This window comes from Rhopalosiphum padi, chromosome 1 (assembly GCF_020882245.1).
Source record: "Rhopalosiphum padi isolate XX-2018 chromosome 1, ASM2088224v1, whole genome shotgun sequence".
NCBI lineage: Eukaryota > Metazoa > Arthropoda > Insecta > Hemiptera > Aphididae > Rhopalosiphum > Rhopalosiphum padi.
In genome coordinates, this window is record NC_083597.1 from 61909591 (window position 1) to 61927613 (window position 18023).

At 23.5% G+C, this 18023-nt stretch overlaps 1 protein-coding gene across 2 annotated transcripts in view; it reads left to right on the forward strand.

Moving 5' to 3' along the window:
• LOC132917478 (uncharacterized) overlaps positions 1–18023 on the forward strand; it is a 262491-nt gene that overhangs the window by 87849 nt on the left and 156619 nt on the right. For both annotated transcript variants that reach the window (XM_060978230.1, XM_060978229.1), the window contains one exon: positions 17550–17589. The gene's annotated coding sequence lies outside the window, so the exon portion shown is untranslated. The remainder of the gene's footprint in view (positions 1–17549; positions 17590–18023) is intronic.

The window sequence follows — 18023 nt, forward strand, 5'->3', positions numbered from 1 at the left end:
ATTCAAAAATAATTATATTGTGTTAATTTACTACGAACTTGTACTAGACTATATAGGTATCTTAGTATCTTTTATGTTCATTACTAAGGTCATAAAAATACACAAGCGAACAACATCGCTAATCTTAGTTGTAATTCAAAATAATGAGAAAATATTTCAGTAACACTAAACGCAACGCAATACAAATTATAGTAATATACTGTGTAGTTACTCTTGTGAACTGGATAATTAAACTTTTAAAGATATTTAATTCATTAAATTTAAATATATCATTATTATTGAAGTATGATAAAACTGAATAAAATAAATTTACTTAAATTATTTTGTATTTTTTGACCTTTTTTATCGTGTTAAAGACACCGAAATTTAAACATAGACCTTAATAATAATAAAAACATATTATTTTCACATATGACATTTTATAAATACGTATTAATTCAGTAAAAGTTTATAACCAATATTTAAATTATTAAAATAGAATATGATTTATGATTATTGTAATTCATTTTTTTTCTTATATTGTACCCATGTCTAACCATTGAGTATTAACAAAATTATTTTATTTTAGAGAAGTAATTTTGTCTTTTTCAGTAGTAAATATATACTTTTTACAAGTAACAAAAAACAATTAAATTAAAATTACTTTTATTAGTAAATTGGAAAGTAATAAATAATACTACAATAACTGTAAAATTAGTGTGAAATTTTAAATAATAATAAAATATTTCTGACTTGAAGTACCTAGGTTATTTTTCAATACACAGTAAGTAATAACTGTATATTAAATCTGTTTTTGTCCCTTCATAATTGTTTGTTATTGTATTATTTTTTAAACTAAAAAAAAAAGTTTAAATATAAAAATTGTTTTAAAAATAACTACAGAGATTATCAACACAGAATATTTTACTGGGTATTCGGTTTAATTTTGCATTGAACAATGATTGATTAAAATAAACAACAAAATGATAACCTCTTCTACTTCAAAATCAATGGTAAAATTGTACATACTAAAAGCAATATAAGAATCATCAAGAATAAATTCAATAAAAAATTATCATGGATAACTCGTATTAAGAATATTAAAAAAAAATATATTACACGACTTAACGTTATAAAAGTATTATCCCACACAATTTGGGAAGTTGGGAATCTTAAACCAAACTAATTTTAGATATATATATATATATAAAGCACTAATATGATATAAATATTAGAATATGATACTGTGGTATACCATTCTATCAAAAACCATATAATATTAAAAATAATTGACCGAATACACAACACAAATATACGTTTAGCTATTGGTGCTTTCAAATCCAGTATTGTATAAAATCTTTATAAAATTGTTAATGAAGCTCTAGATCCTATTTTTCTATCCTCTGGACCATACATATATAAATTACGCTTGTCTTTGCAGTGAAACTATATAAAAAATAACAAAATAATAACTTATATACTAGAATATATCACATAGATTAAAAATTATTATCAATTACATTGTTTTAACCTAATAAAACATACATATATTCAAATGCCTCCTTGGTATAGTAAAATTAACACAGAAATAAAAAAAAACGAAATAATTCTAAAAAAATTAGCTAAACCTATTTCATGAAAAAAAAAACACTCTACAAGGAAGAGATATTATACTGATGCCTCAAAAGTCAAAAGGCGAACACAGAGTCAGCATTACAGTATTATACTATCATCAAATAATTTAAATATATCGTATAAACCAACAAATCAAAATTCTATGTATACTGCAAAAGCTTTAGTTCTCAACATTAAAAATTCACCCATCCTAAATTTTAATATATTCACCGACTCTCTAAGTACCATCCATAGCACAATTTTTATTTCAATGCCATTGAAAAAATAATAATTAACAAAATACAAAATCTAAAATTCGAAAATAAAAATACTACTATTATTTGAATATTGAGACACTTGAAAAAACCGACCGATTAGCATAAGATATATTAATATATTACCTACCTATTACAGATATTAATGATAAGCACGTAATACTTGGAAAAAACACTGGTCAATTACTTAAATAAAACCACCAAACTGAATGGAATGAAAAAAATTAAATATAATGTCATATTATCATGGCACTATCCTATCGTCACACCAAGAAAAGTGGTAACAATAATCAAAAAATTGGGGATCGAAGTTCGATCATCTAAAATATCAGAGATACCAAATAAAAAATGAAAACCCGACAAACTGATTATCATATGGAATGATAATAAAAATTAAGACTATCCATCTTACGAATAGGCAAGACAAACGTATCATAAAATCAAAACAGGATGAATCCATACACATTTCTAATTACTTAATTATCCTTCCTCGGAAAAATTGAACAGAAAAAAATCTAATAATATTTAAATATTTTACTTAAATGAAAAAATATTATGAATATATTAAGAAAAGCAAATAAATGATTCATTATATCCTATTAAATGTAACGTTGTATAAAAATAGATTAGTTTAAAGAGTAAGAAAATATTTTTTTCACTGTTTAAAAAAAAAATATTTTAGTATTATTAATTTGAATACGTTTTTAAAAATAAATAAATATATATATATATACGAGGTGTGTTCAATAAATACCCAGACTAAAATTATTAAAAATTATATTTCAAACTTACAAATTATTTAAATGGATCACCTTCAAAATAGTGTCCTTTAGCATCAATACAATACTCCCAACGGTCTTGCCACTTTTTGAAACACCTTTGAATTTCATCTATAGGTATAGCCTTTAGCTCTTGTGTCGCGTTATGAATAGTTTCGTTAACGTCTTCAAATCTGTGGCCTTTGAGGGTACTTTTCAGTCTCGGAAACAAAAAAAAATCACAGGGAGCTAAGTCGGGTGAATATGGTGGATGAGGTACCACTGGTATATTTTTAGATGTCAAAAATTCACGTACGGAAAGTGCAGAATAAGTGTTGATATAGTTTATAAAAGCTTTTCAAGTTTATTCTTATCCATTTATTGTCTGATTAATGTTCCTAAATACAATTTTTCAACTTAATTTTTCTAATGCATTATATTATCTATTGTACTTTTAAATTATTAATAATAATTTTTTCGATACAATTGACTAAATATCGCATACATATCTTAACGTATAAATTACTCTAAATTAATGTATTAAAACGGTGTTTGTATACAAGTTTGTATAATTTTTGTCAAAGAAAATTGATTTTTATATTGAAACTGTATTACTGTATTACAAAAACAGAAATTTATATTTATAAAAATAATTTATTTTTGGATTGTATATAATTTTTTCCTGTAAGATACGAATAAAAACAAAATAATTAACACTTCTGAGAAAGTTTTAAAGTATTGGTTTTTTTTTTTTGTTAAATTTATTTATGAAAATGAATTCTATTTAATTCAAATTAAAGAGTTTTTTTTTATTTTTTTTATTGTATTAAACATATCATTGGATGAGAATTTAAACAAAAATAAAAGCCTAAGCTCGACAATTAATTTTATTTTAGATTTTGGACAATGTGTGATTGTGTTGAATACCCAGTATGTTTTATTTATTTTTCTAGCAGAAAAAGTAGGTTCTCCGAATTTTATGTAACACCTTTATTAATTAAAAATATCGTATAAATGGAAATTTGAAGAACTTATTCCGGTTAAAAACAGAGAAGAAAAAACTAACCATCAAACATCCAATAATTTTAAAGAAATAAGAGTAAGTGTGGATTAACATATATATATAGTGACACAAGATACGGAATTAACTCTTATGTCTTATTAATGTAAATATTTTGTTTTATATTAAATGTATTTTACGCTTTAGTATAGAATATAGAATATATAAACAATCATATTAATTTATTTTGAAGTTTCCGTACCATTTAAATAATATTATTTATTTTTGTGATTTATAAAATGTTACTAATATTTTTGTATTTTTTTTACGAGAAAATAAATATGAAGTCAAATATTTTTGTAAATGTATAAAAAAAAATTCTAAACGCATTGTTTCATATAGTAATAATATGTGAGTATATGCTGATATAGTTGTAATGTCTATAGTCAAAAGAAGTAAAGATAAAACTAAATTGCGAGTTTGAATTGAATTTACAGTGAGTTATTTTCTGGTAGAACAATATGAGTAGGTAGGTATAAAAAAAACTCACATTCTATATCAAGGTGGCTTTCCGTGAAAAATATGCAAACATCGCACAGATAAATAATTTTATTATTTTGCACATAGGTATTTTTTTTTTTTTTTTTTTTTAATAAATACAATACGAAATAGGCCCGGTGTAGATTTTAACTGAAATAATATAATCAAAAATATGATCTCCCCATTTAATGCGACAAAAAACAGGAAAGTGTTTTTGGATTAAGGTTGACCACACAAATCGGTTTCCAGCATAATAAAATGAATATTTTTCAATATATTTCTATCGCAAACTGAAAACTGATAAAATTCAATGGCTAAAAATTATAGTAAAATAATAAACTATTAACTTTTACTACACGCACGCACGCACATATAATAGTATAATATTATATGTATATTATATTATTTTGTATCCCTCATGTATTACAAATAGGGTTCAAAATTTGAAATATTTCACTTGAAATTTTTCAATTGAAATATTGAAAAATATTTTTTCTTTTTTTAAACGTGTTCGGTTATAGTTAGTTAGAAATAATATAATAATTATATACAGAGAAAATATTGATAGTGAATATGCAAAAATATGCACTGTACATGTTTGATATTTTTTTCGTAGTATCTGGGAACATATTTTTAGCTCACTAAACAATAGATCAAATAGTTCAAAAAAAAAGTAAATACAACAACTTCCGAGCCTTAGAATTTATCACTTGTATTAATTGGATCTTTATTGGTTATTAATTTATTATTATTATTTATTATATATATTTTCTTTATTTCATACAATAAACCAACTTTAAAAAATTTTCACTTGCATGTTGACGAGATTATAAATTTTAAGATATAATAATTTATATTTTATTTTTCATTGAAATGAAATATTTCAAGAAAATAAATTTCATGAAATTTTAAAACCCTAATTATAAAATACATTAATATCGCGTATTCGTATTTTTGATTGTAAAACTTATAGGTAGGTGGATTTTTATGGGTATTTCACAAAATTGAAAATCATTGGTATATTTTATAATAAAGTATCTTTAAGGCAACAGATAGATTTTTACAAAATAATATTTAATACAGTTAACAAATAGAATCGAATATTTCTTTAAACGGGCCATGGCTGGAGTTAATTTATTTTTTAGTTAAGTTTTGTAATAAAAAAATTTAATGTTATAAATGTTATTATAACAGTAAATTATACCAAGTATAATAAATTACGAAACCCTGATAACAACAATTCAAAATATCGAAAAAATAAAAATATTTATAAACCAAGCAAAAAATTGCCACATCCTTCTAAATGTGCAATAACACATGGATATATTTTCTGACGAAAAATCAACCCCCAATAGATTGTACTTTGTTTGGATTGGCATTGAAAATAATCGGTCCCAACTACAAATCAGAGAAAACGTCATTCTTTTTCTCAAGAGAACCGAACTAGAAAAATGTATTTAATACCTAAAAATAGTTATGTTTTGTAATTTAATATTATAAAATACAGTTAATTCAAAACCTATTTATTATATATTTTACTCCCTTGTATAATCATGTAAAATAACAACATAGCATAAAAACAGCTAATGCTCCCTATTTTTTGAACCTTACACTTGATAAAAAATAAATTTGATACCTATATAGTATACATAATAAATAATGTATCTAGTTACTAATTACTAGCATAAATTACTCTTTTTTAAATATTTTCAGCGATAGTATAGACTATAGAGAATTGAGATACAGAGGCACTGTATTCAATATTTCCGATATATTATCCACATGGAATAAAATAAATTTCACTATAATGGATATAAATTTAATCGATATTGTTGGTGTAAAGTCTAGACAGTAGACTGTTGTCTAAAAAAATTTACATCAACAAAACAAAATTGCTACAATATTATTAAAATACATATTATTTTCATATCATAGTTTTAAAAAGTTTACAATTAATGACAGTTTGAAAATAGTAAAAATTATATGAAATCACGATACGGAAATAGTTTGTATATCGTTCGGGTTTAATTATGTTTATATTTTGTCTTACTCCTTCTATTTGTATATGCTGGAAGAAAATCACTGAAGAAAATCACAGAAACGACTGATAAGCGGAATCACCAATGGGGTTCGTAAATCTGTCACAAGTTTTCCGTCCTATGTCGGAATGACAAGAAACATTAGTGGTATAGTAGTCGTTGTAGTTGTACAATAACAGTAGTACTTTGGATAGTACGTATATTAGTAGCAGTGTAGTCGGTCGTGAGACAGTGAACGACGACGGCGACCCGTATTAGGAAACTTTTCTCGTTATTCTCAGCCGTTTCGCGAAATTATTCTCGAATAAAATGGTAATTGAGTAGTGAAACGTATTTCATTTTTATTGGTATTAATTTTTATCAACAAATTTGGTTCGTATACAAATACAGTAGTTTCAAATATTCCTTGGACTCGTATTAAAAACGTCGGTTCAAAATTAAAACAAAATTGTATAATTCTTTATGGTTTTTAGTACCAATACGAATACAAAATAATTAATTATAATTATAATAGTTCTATTTATATTTGAATAAATGTCTACAGGTAATTTTATTGTAAACATAAGAAAGTAAAATTGTGCGACGGTGAAAAATATGTTTCATATTATAGAAATTTGAAATTCAAAAATAAAGTAATATAAACTGTTGCTGTACGCATCAAACTAAAATATTTTTTCACGTCTATGTTTTATTACGCATTTTTTTCATGAAATGCTCATAAATAAAACCATAATATATTTTAAAGTTGAAATTAAATTGTTTGAACTCCTAAGAATAATATATATAGTTTACAAACTAAAATAATAACAACAGATTAATTTCAATTTAAAAAAAATGAATTAGTATTTTAAATGTTGAAACAAATAAATAAATACTAAAATACTAAATTTACTAGAAAAAATTTATGATCACCAACTTCGATTAAAAATTAGGATTAGTTATAATCCAACGCCACGTTAACATCATATCTTACTCTTAATAAGATTTTAGATTCTGAGCGGAGCGATAAATAGGTTTTATTAATATTTTATCATGATGTATTAAAATTAATTACTTCTAATATAATAAATAAAGTGTTTTGGAAAAAAATTACATCGACCTACTAAAATACTAAAAGTAAAATAAATTTATTACTTTAATAGCTATATCAAAAAAACATATTACTTGGTGATATATAGACTGATAGGCCGTTTCCGCTTATAGAACCGTTTTTCCGTTTACAATTATATATCATTGAATTCAATGTGAACACACCTATAATAATGACCCACTCGATACCTAATTACAGTAGAGCGGTAGGTATCCACTTACCTACCTTTTTCTTTTTTTTAATTAGGTAATTAAAATTGGCAATGTAATAAATATATTAACTTTTTGAATGTTCGTTGATTAATATATTTACAGCTTGATATATTTATATAGCAAAAAATTCATTATGTATAAATTGTCTAATTTTTTTTTTTTATCATGATTGTATTTTTTACTAGACTAATCTTCATTCATATTTTATATGAAAGTTCAGACAAGTGGAAAATAGAGTAAATGAAAAAAAAAATTGTTGGTGTCGATCACGCCAAACACCTAAAAATTAATTAATCCTGATTGTTTTTGTTCAACGAAGGTTGGAAAGTGGGTAATTACGTAGTTTACATAAGCTTCAAGATTGGCCATTTTCCGAAAACGGCGAAAATGCTTTTAATTAAGTTTCCCCTTCAGTCGGTCTGCCGATTGTTAAAAACTCAAAGTGGATAAATATTGTCTCATAACTGTTTTCACAAGATAAACTATACCTAAAGTCTGTTTGGAAGTGTCACAAGTTCAAAAATGGAAGCGCAGATGGCTCATGCGAATAAACATGTCAGTGTGAACATTTAAAGTATATATAAAGTAATATCACTTTAAATTGTACAAAAGTTAAAGTTTTAATCGCATGCTTTGGTACAATGTGTTCAATTTTTACGAGTATATTTTATTATACTTAACAATTTAAAAAAAATACATTCATATTTATACTATTTCTACATAATATTTATAATAAAAGTTCTTAACATGGAAATCAATTTACATATAAATATAAAAATTAAAGTTTGAATGTTTATTTTTCATTGGATCTTAGAACGTTCAAGGGATTGAACGAAAAATAGAAAATTTAAACTTAAATTGTTGTGTAAATACAATGTTGTTCAGAATAATGAAAAGTTACTATTAAAAAACATTTTTTCAAAAAAAAATTATTCTATTATTTTCAAACAATTTTTTTCTCTTAACTTTTTCTGCGTATAATTTAATAACGACAATAAACAAATTTATCAATAGAATAATAATAAATATATTTATAAAATATATTAAATATTCATTAATGGATTATACTTTGTTATATTTTATCATTAATTTTTAGCTTTAGTAAATGTGTAAAACATTCTCTCATATAAAAGAAACTAATTCAATTACATTTTTAATTTTGAGTGTTACACAAAGTACTACTATAAATTGCCTTTGTGATAAATCCGAAGAATTTTAAGGTTATACATAAAAAAAAACTCAGCAAAGAAATAACTAGATATATTGTTTATACGTAAAAAATGTTTTGTTACAAAATCAGCTATATTATTGAAAAATACATCACTGTGCGTGGATATTAATTTTGTTGGTAATAAAAATTGCTCTCTTCTATACAGATTAATAAAATCTTATATAATAATATATTTATTATATATTTCACAGTAAATAATAATATCGATATCATTTTGAAACAACTTTATTTTAGATTCTGAGCAGAAAGATCAAATTTACAATATGTTAATTATTTTTTTTTAAGTATATAAACATTTTTATGCTAATAAAAATACTTCAATTTTTAAAATGAGGATAGTCTCTGATAAAAAATTGGACTAGTTGGTACTTTAAAAGTAAATTTATAATCGGGTAAAACAAAAAAAAAAATTAAATTATATTAAGGAAAAATAACGATTTTTACCCAAATTTAGTTTACAAATAAATTGATTTTTTTAAATGTAATTCGAAAACGAATAACTATATTTATTGAAATTTTAACTAATTATATAATTGGATTTTTTTTATTTTCGATAATATTTTCAAAATATTTTTACTCTTTTTGAACTATTTATAGTCATAAGACATTTTCAAATTTTTTAGTTTTTTTTTTTTTGTATAAATGTTAACTAAAAATGGGTAAAAAATGCTTGAAAATTTGGTATGAATTTCTTCATAAGTTGTTAATTTATCAATTAAAAAAAATCAAAAATCTATTGTTACTTACATAATTTTCTATAAGCGTTTAAAGTTTCAATTTTGACAAATTTTATAAAAATTCCGAAAATTAAAAAAAAATATTACGTATTAAACAAAAAGATGTTTTCAGAAGTTAACTTGAAAATAAACTATTATGTGTATTCATATTATATATTATTCATCTTATACAGAATAAATGGGAATTTCAGAATTATACTTGTTCGTTAGTAGGTATGTAGGTATAGGTAAATACTAAATACTATATGCAAGAATTTTAATATTTTTTGTATTTCTTTTGCGTTCTTTCGATATAATAATATACTCTTTATTTAAATTTTGTGACCCGGGAAACTAAGCGAGTATTTCAAAATTTCATATCAAGCGAATTCGTGAAAAATATATAGAAGTTGTATGAGTGATTTGTCAGCTTACCAAACTTTCAATAACTTGTAGTAAACTATTCTAACCACATTAATTAATGTGTATACTATAAAAGAAGCAGTAAAATACTTAGTTATAGTAACATTGTTTGAAAAATATAATTTTAATCTATATATATATATATATATATATATTATATGGTATCTCTACGGTATACTATATTACAGTATATTACTATATTAGATTTTTTTATTTATTCTTTACTTTTACCATGTGTCAATTTTTACGAGTTTTTATTACTTTTTTATTTTTAATTTTATACTCACAATATTAATATCAACGGACCTTATACATTATTATTTTTATGTTGAACATTGTTAGTTTTTTATATTCAAAACCAGTGTTTTATATTCATTTTTCTTTTGAGACCTATTAAGATCAAGTGGATTACTTGCCGTTTTCAATTTCAAAATATAAAATTTAAATTCACAACCTGTTAGCTTTGTTAGTGAAGGAACTGTTTCATATTCATTGTAAAAATGATTGAAATTCCGATTTTAAATTATTTTATAATCATATTATGTATTCTTAAAAGAGATTTATAATTTTTAAATCATACAATTAATAGTTATTTTTAAAACTAACTCCATACCAAAGTTATATGTATTAGGTAGTATAGTGAATTATTGCAAAATAAAAATTAGTTGAAGACAATAATTATATGATATTTTATAGTTAAAAAGTCTATATAATTTATAAAATCAGACATTTAGTTGAAAAAAATAATCTAAATCATTATAAAATATTAATATTTGTTATATAAAAATAAAACAAATGAATGATAAATTGGTATTTGATATAAAAGCCAAAAGATACCTACAAACGTAATCAATAATCTTGAAAAATATTAAAACTGGGTTAATTTTTTCGTTCAATGATAACATTAATAAGGAGGGACAAGGAACGAAAAATAATTTCAAACTAAAATTATCCTTAAATTAAAGTTTAATCTATTTTATATATTTATTAACTACAACAAAACCAATAACCCACGTGTAAGTACTAAATAGCAAACGATATTAATAATTTGGTATACCTTAGATGCTTTTTTCATTTTTAAACATTTTTTTTCGGTACATAAACCCATTATGGCGAAACATATCGATTGGAAGATAAAGATGAACTACGTTCCTATAACATAGTCACAAATTCATATAGCGCACAAGTATTATCGGCATCATATTATCCACCATGTTCGATTTTGTACAATATCATATCCAAAAGTAATTTCATTTGAACGCAACAAATGTATAAAAACCTTTCGAGTTGAGGCTTAACTGATTATCTTTTGTCAATGTACATTGTACATTAACTTGCGTGTTCGTGGACCAACGTTTCATTCACAATGATTTGCTAACCATGACACATACGTTTATCAATTTTAGGTTTTTTTTTTATTTCCGTATTATTTTACTTGTTTAAGATTATAATAATAATATATAATTACGTTTGTTCTATACAATTTGTATATACACACTTAAGATAAACACGACCAAAATGCATTAATACCAGTCGGAAGGAACATAATATATTATATTTATTTTATTTGCTTACACATGATTGTTTCAGTTTCTACGAAATAATCAAATAATGACTTAATGAATATTTAACCGTAATACAATGATATAATTTATCAACACAGTGAGTTTAGTAATTGTGTGTAATTTTTATAATTAATTAAAAAACAAAAATACGAACAAGCGTGAATTTCCAAGAAGCCATTCCATAGTAACGTTATATTATAAGTCCAAGCCTCAAAGAAACGTTTATAATTATATAGAAATAATAAAAAATAATAAACAACAATTGTATTATTAAACAAATTTTCTTCTTGCTATCGATAAAATTATTTGTATTTATTATTAGTTTTTAAATAATTACTTTACAACAAGACAAGTAAAATCATATTGCAGAATTTAGATGGCGTAAGAAAGTTATCCATTAGTAATACATTGTACTACTACAGCATGATTTATGGATGTTTTTAAAATCAATCGTAATAACAAATTAATCCTCTCTGGGGATTACTGAACATATTTGAATGGACTATTTTTAAATCAATAAAAATAAATATGTAAAAATAATAATATTAATTTAAAATAAAAAACAAGTATAAGTGATAACAACCAGTATCATATGTGCGCCTAAATATATACATTAAAAACTACTAATATGCATTTCTCAGCATTGTAAAATATATTATTAAAAAATTAATTTGTGTGCAATCAAATTTTTAAGTTTTTATATTAAAACAAACAAAAGTGGTTAATAAAATAAATAAATTCTTATTTTACCAAGAAAGCTATTCGTTGAAATATCCATTTGCCTAAAGTTCCATTCGCCGAAATGCCTCTTGGTAAAATAATAATACATTATTATGTCTGTGTATAGTATTATTATGTATATTTTAAATATTTTACAACAAGTTTTGTCAAAACTTTACCCTATATTATACGTATTTTACTTTTTGAGATATGTAACTTTATTTAGTTGTAAAAGTGAAAATATAGTTTCTTTAAACTTTTCTAAAAATACTTTTTTTAAATTATTTTATAATTACCTATAGTTTGTTCACCCTTATATAAATATGTTAGCATGAGTCAGTATTTCAGGATAGATATTCAAAAACTCTACTTAAAAATAAATCTCTTAGGCACCAAGTAAAAATAAAAACCATCTTCTAATCAAAAATAATGAAATTAATTCTAAATCAAAAAAATTAAATATTTCAAAATAAAACTATTAGATAATTTATTTATGTTTGCTTTAAGCGTATTTCAAACTCGTTAGTTTTTGTAGTGGTGTCATAAGAAAAGATACTCAATTGTTTTATGTGCAAAAGTTTTGGACTATATTGAAAAACGGTTTTATTCGAGAACAGTTTGCGCTACTCCTATGTAATAAATTATTCTGCTCTCTTATACATTCCCAAAATTGTGATATTGAAACTAAATAATTTAAGTTGTATAAATAAAAAATACAAGTAATAGTAGTAATAGTAATTACTGTTTTTATATCACGTAATGTATAAAGTGTGTAGAGAATAGAAATATACGTGATGATTGCAGGATAATTCTATTTTTATATTAAAAAACGTACTACTTTAAAATATCACGAACAAAATTTCTTACAAATTAAACCAATAATTTTATTTGCCTTATATTATGTGTATAAAATCTATGACAGCATTAAACATTCAATAGGTATCTTACATTTTATGTAAGATCACTCAATCTGTATAATTACATACATTGAAATAGTAGTGAATTTAGGATTTGTATTTTTTTTTTTTGTAGACCTAAAATTGTTCACGTTAATTGTATAAACACAATTTAGGATTTTATGTTAGACCTTAAAAATATAATATAACTTATAAGAACTAACAAAGGTCCGGGCCCCTCGCGCTTCCTTTAATCCGCCACTGATTCGAACTTTAAAGACATTAGCTTTTTAATGTTTTGGATATTATTTGTAGATATGCATCTATAATATTTACCTTTTATTCACTCTAATAACACACAATTTTTAAATCTTTGACGTATTTTTTTGTGATCATTCATATGTTTTGAATACTCATATTATTATTCATTCACCGGTATTTGTAATAATATGTTATTTATACAAATAGAAAATCAACTTTAAAACTTCAATGAATCTACTCATTCATTAAGGTATTCTTATATATTATAATCTAATTTGTTTTTTAATGTGCATTGGAATTTTCGAAATTTTAATTTTCAAATATGATTAAAATATAGAAATTCTCATAATTACTTTAAACATTTTTATATCATAAAACCAATACACAAACAAATTATATTATTACTTTTAAGTTTGATAATAAGTCAATTTACTTTTTCATTAAACTTTACAATACAAAATTGTTCAATAGCTGAACAAAAATGTACTATGTTGTATGTTTATTGTTTATAAGATGAAAACAATACATACAGGCCGTAATATCCGCTTAAATAAAATCATTAAAACCAAATAAAATAGGTATTTATAAACCTATACATCAAGGTTAATTGTTATATATTTAAGAGAAGATGTACTATATATTTATATTTAAATATATTATATAAAATATATTAACTTAATATAATGTAAATTTAATTTAAATATCACTCCATATATCTTAATAATCTAAGTACACTTCTTTCAACAATTATATACTAATATCCATGTATAGTAAAGTTGATGATGAAATAATAAAACAAATTCATGATTTTTTTTTCATAATTTGTTGAGTATTATATATACATATATAAATACACAATATGGTTAGTAGTTGATTTCCTTCTTATAAATCTGGTTTAGTATTCTTTGATAATATCAGTTGCCTATTTCACTTTTCAGCTGAGGACTGTCAGAAACAGAACATTGTAACTAGTGTCCAAAAGAGAGATTCCTCGGTATTTTTCGACTTTTTCTGGGTTTCCCTTTTTAAGATCGGACAGATGATTGCCATATTCCAGTCCGTTGGTATTTTTTTCTCTATTCCATACATTTTAAATTAGCTTCAATTTCAGTTGTTCTTAATTGTTTGCTCGTCTGTTTAATTATCTAGCTCTGAATGTCGTATGTGGTCCACTCCGGCAGTTTTATCATTTTTATAGTATTAATTATAGTTTACACTTTATCTAATGTTGGTTCTGTAATTTTTGGCTTCGGTGTATAGTAGATTATTTTATCATAAGGTATTATACTGCATATTATTTAACATTTGTTTTTATTTTTAACCCCTTCTCTCTATAAATACTAAATAGATCTATTTTTCTATCAGAAATTACCACCAAAAAGTAAAATTTGTAATGCCCAAAATGTGATGACAGACATAATAATAAATATTAAAAACGCGCAAAGAAATCTAAAATAATGATTAGTAAGAATAAAAATAAGAACTATTTTAATTTTAATATTAAATATGAGGATAACTATATTAGAAAGGGCAGGTAATAATAATTTATCTCCCAAATTGTACTGGACATTACTAAGACGTGTGACGGTTAAAGGCTGATGATGATGTGGTCAGTTGCGTCGTATAATATTTAATCTGTCTGTCTCACAATATATCAAATAAAATGATTAGTTTCGAACAAAAACTTTGGGTTATGTTCGACTTTATACTAATATGAAAAATTACATTTAAAAAGTTTTGCAATGCGTGATAATTGCGTGTCACATAGTATTAATGGATAATATAATATTTAATATTATATAAATAAGATTTATAAACATAAAATTATTATTTTACTTTTGTAGATTACAGTAAGTTATCAATAATAATAACAATAATGTATTATTAAATAGCATCGATTTACTTTTAAAAAATTAAAATCAAATTTAGTAACAAATAATTAATTTGTTAATTACAGCATAATATAATATATAATATAATTCAATAGTTTACATTGTTCTTAAAGTTTACATTAGTTTTAATATAATATTTCACAGAACTTGTGACACAAATGAACTAAAATTACTTTTTATTTTTACTACATTTGATCTAATATTAGTTATAGGTACGTTGAGTGACTTGAAAAGTTTCCATCGGAATTTTTAACAATGGTAAATTTTTGGAGAAAAAAACAGCATGTTATTTTTATATCTTTTTCTTTGTCAACCGAATATATAATACTTATCCTATTGTGTCTAATGTAATTTTGACGGCAAAGGTAAAATAAATGAATGGTGACTTTTTTATTGGAAAATCATAATTTTAAAAAGAATGCTGTTCAGAAAAAAGTTGTAAATGGATTACAGAAGTGTGGTTTTAGAAAAATGACATACACTTTTTTACATTTTTGTTGAAATTCATGCCCATTCAAAATTATTTGGTAGTGATTTTTCGTTTTTCATCTTGAAGACGAACGATTACACTCAACCTATAAACTTTACTTATTTTTATCGAGTTACGTAAGTGTCATATATTCTGTGTGACGTGTAAGGCTAATAATACAAAAACTTTATAAGTTGGCTCAAGTTGTTTACAATTTTAGAATATCCCGTCTATGTGTATAAATAACATTTATAATATTTATCACCCTAACATTCATGTCTTAGAATAATTATTGTAAATAATAAATAATTTACAATAACGGTTTATAAGTTTTGGAACATTTATCCATTCACTTATGAATTATTTTATAGGTATCTTTTTTAAAGCTATGAAGTTAATGACACACTATTTAATTAAATCCAAATTTTCAAAAAATATTTCATATAAAAAAAAAATGCACAGAATAAATTAAATTTATTAGTAAAGTATCTATGCATATAATCTTTATAAACGTATTTTATTCATTGAATTTTACTAAAATCAAATCTGAGTATTTTTATGTACGCAAACAATAAATAATAACACTTGTATTTTTCCTAAATCATCACATATTATATTTTCTAAATTTATAATTTAAACTGTAATAATATTAACCTAAATATTAGCCTTAATTTAAACTAAGAAGAATTTATAGAGAATTTAGTATGAGTAATAAAAAATAAAGAATTATAAAATTGTAAATACTGTAAGAGAGATATAATAATAATAATAAAAAAATACTATTTTTTTATGTTATCAATTAATAATTTTATCATATGCTAAATTAATAATATTATACAAAAGTGTTTTTATCTTGTTAACACCAAAAATATTTCAATCTATCTTTGCTTTATAACGATTTATCGATCAATTTCCACAATCTTATAAAAAAATGATTTGTAAAAAAACAATGGATTTATAGCACCTTACGACGGAAGTCATTGCATCAAAAAATCGTTGCAAAACAATCATAAAATAAAATTCTTATAACACTACAAAATAAATGGAAAACAGTTAGGATCGTCCGGTATATTATATATTCAAAGTTTCAAAAAACATGGCAACCGATCCGGACATCCGGCGTACTAGGTATAACAGACACAGACTGTTTGACAGCCGGAAAAATTTATGCCAACACGTCCATACCCTTCCTGACACTTCCGGCGGATCGTTCAAATGAATTATGTATCGCGGTGAGGGGTCGGTCGGTTATAACGATAGAGGGACTATCGGTGAAACCGAATCGTTCTTTTTGGTTCGAATTCCTTTACCCCAATACTACACCTGTCACATTAGACAATGTCCAATTCCCACCTATTTTATATTCGTACCTGTTCATCTACCCTATCGTAATGTATAACCAGAATCATGTTGGACCAAAATTAAACTAAAAAAAATGTTACGAGCCTTATCATGACTGACAACTGTCCAACATAAATCAGGCAGGTAAAATTTTAATTTTTTCTAAACGGATAATAGTAATATATTACAATTGGTTGGTATTACATTTCTGTAACACCTCGTTTCTATTTCAAATTTTCAAGCCGCTATTTCACGCGGTTGCTGAAATGAAAATTTGTTAAATTACACTACAAAGTATATAAAAAAGACATAAAACGAAAAACAAATAATATTTTTTATGATATATTTCACGAATGACACAGACGCATTTTCTGTACCCTCAACTTTAGTATAAACAAAAGCAAATCAACTCTATTCGACAAAAAAAAAATATTAATATGTAATCATCTATTTATATAACCATCAAAATATGTAAAAATTATATTTTCGATTGAAGTTAATAATATTTTCAAAATTATTTTGTTGCAGATTAAGAAATGCGTTTATGATATTTGAATAACAAAATATGGTGAGTATAATATTATGTATATAATTATATAATATTGTGTATATATTTTATTATAAAATATTAAGATTTAAATAATGTGCTATTTTACTTTTCATTAAATATTATGTAAAAAATAACTTTGACTACTTACTGACTATTTCAGATAAAGTAGCACTTTATATCATAATTTCATTTAGAAAAGAGGTTTTGTTTGAATCGAATAGATTTGGATATTGGATACACCTAAATATTATTATAATAACAATTAAAGTATTTTTTTAATTTTTTTTTTTTTTTTTTATTGGTCTTGAAATCATAAAATTTCTACTTCGACTACTAAAGCTATTAGCATTATATTTATACATAGATTATTACATTTAAGGAAAAAAATAAAAAATATATCCAATTCGAATTTAAATAATTAGATATTATTTATTTATATTGTAATAGTTTTT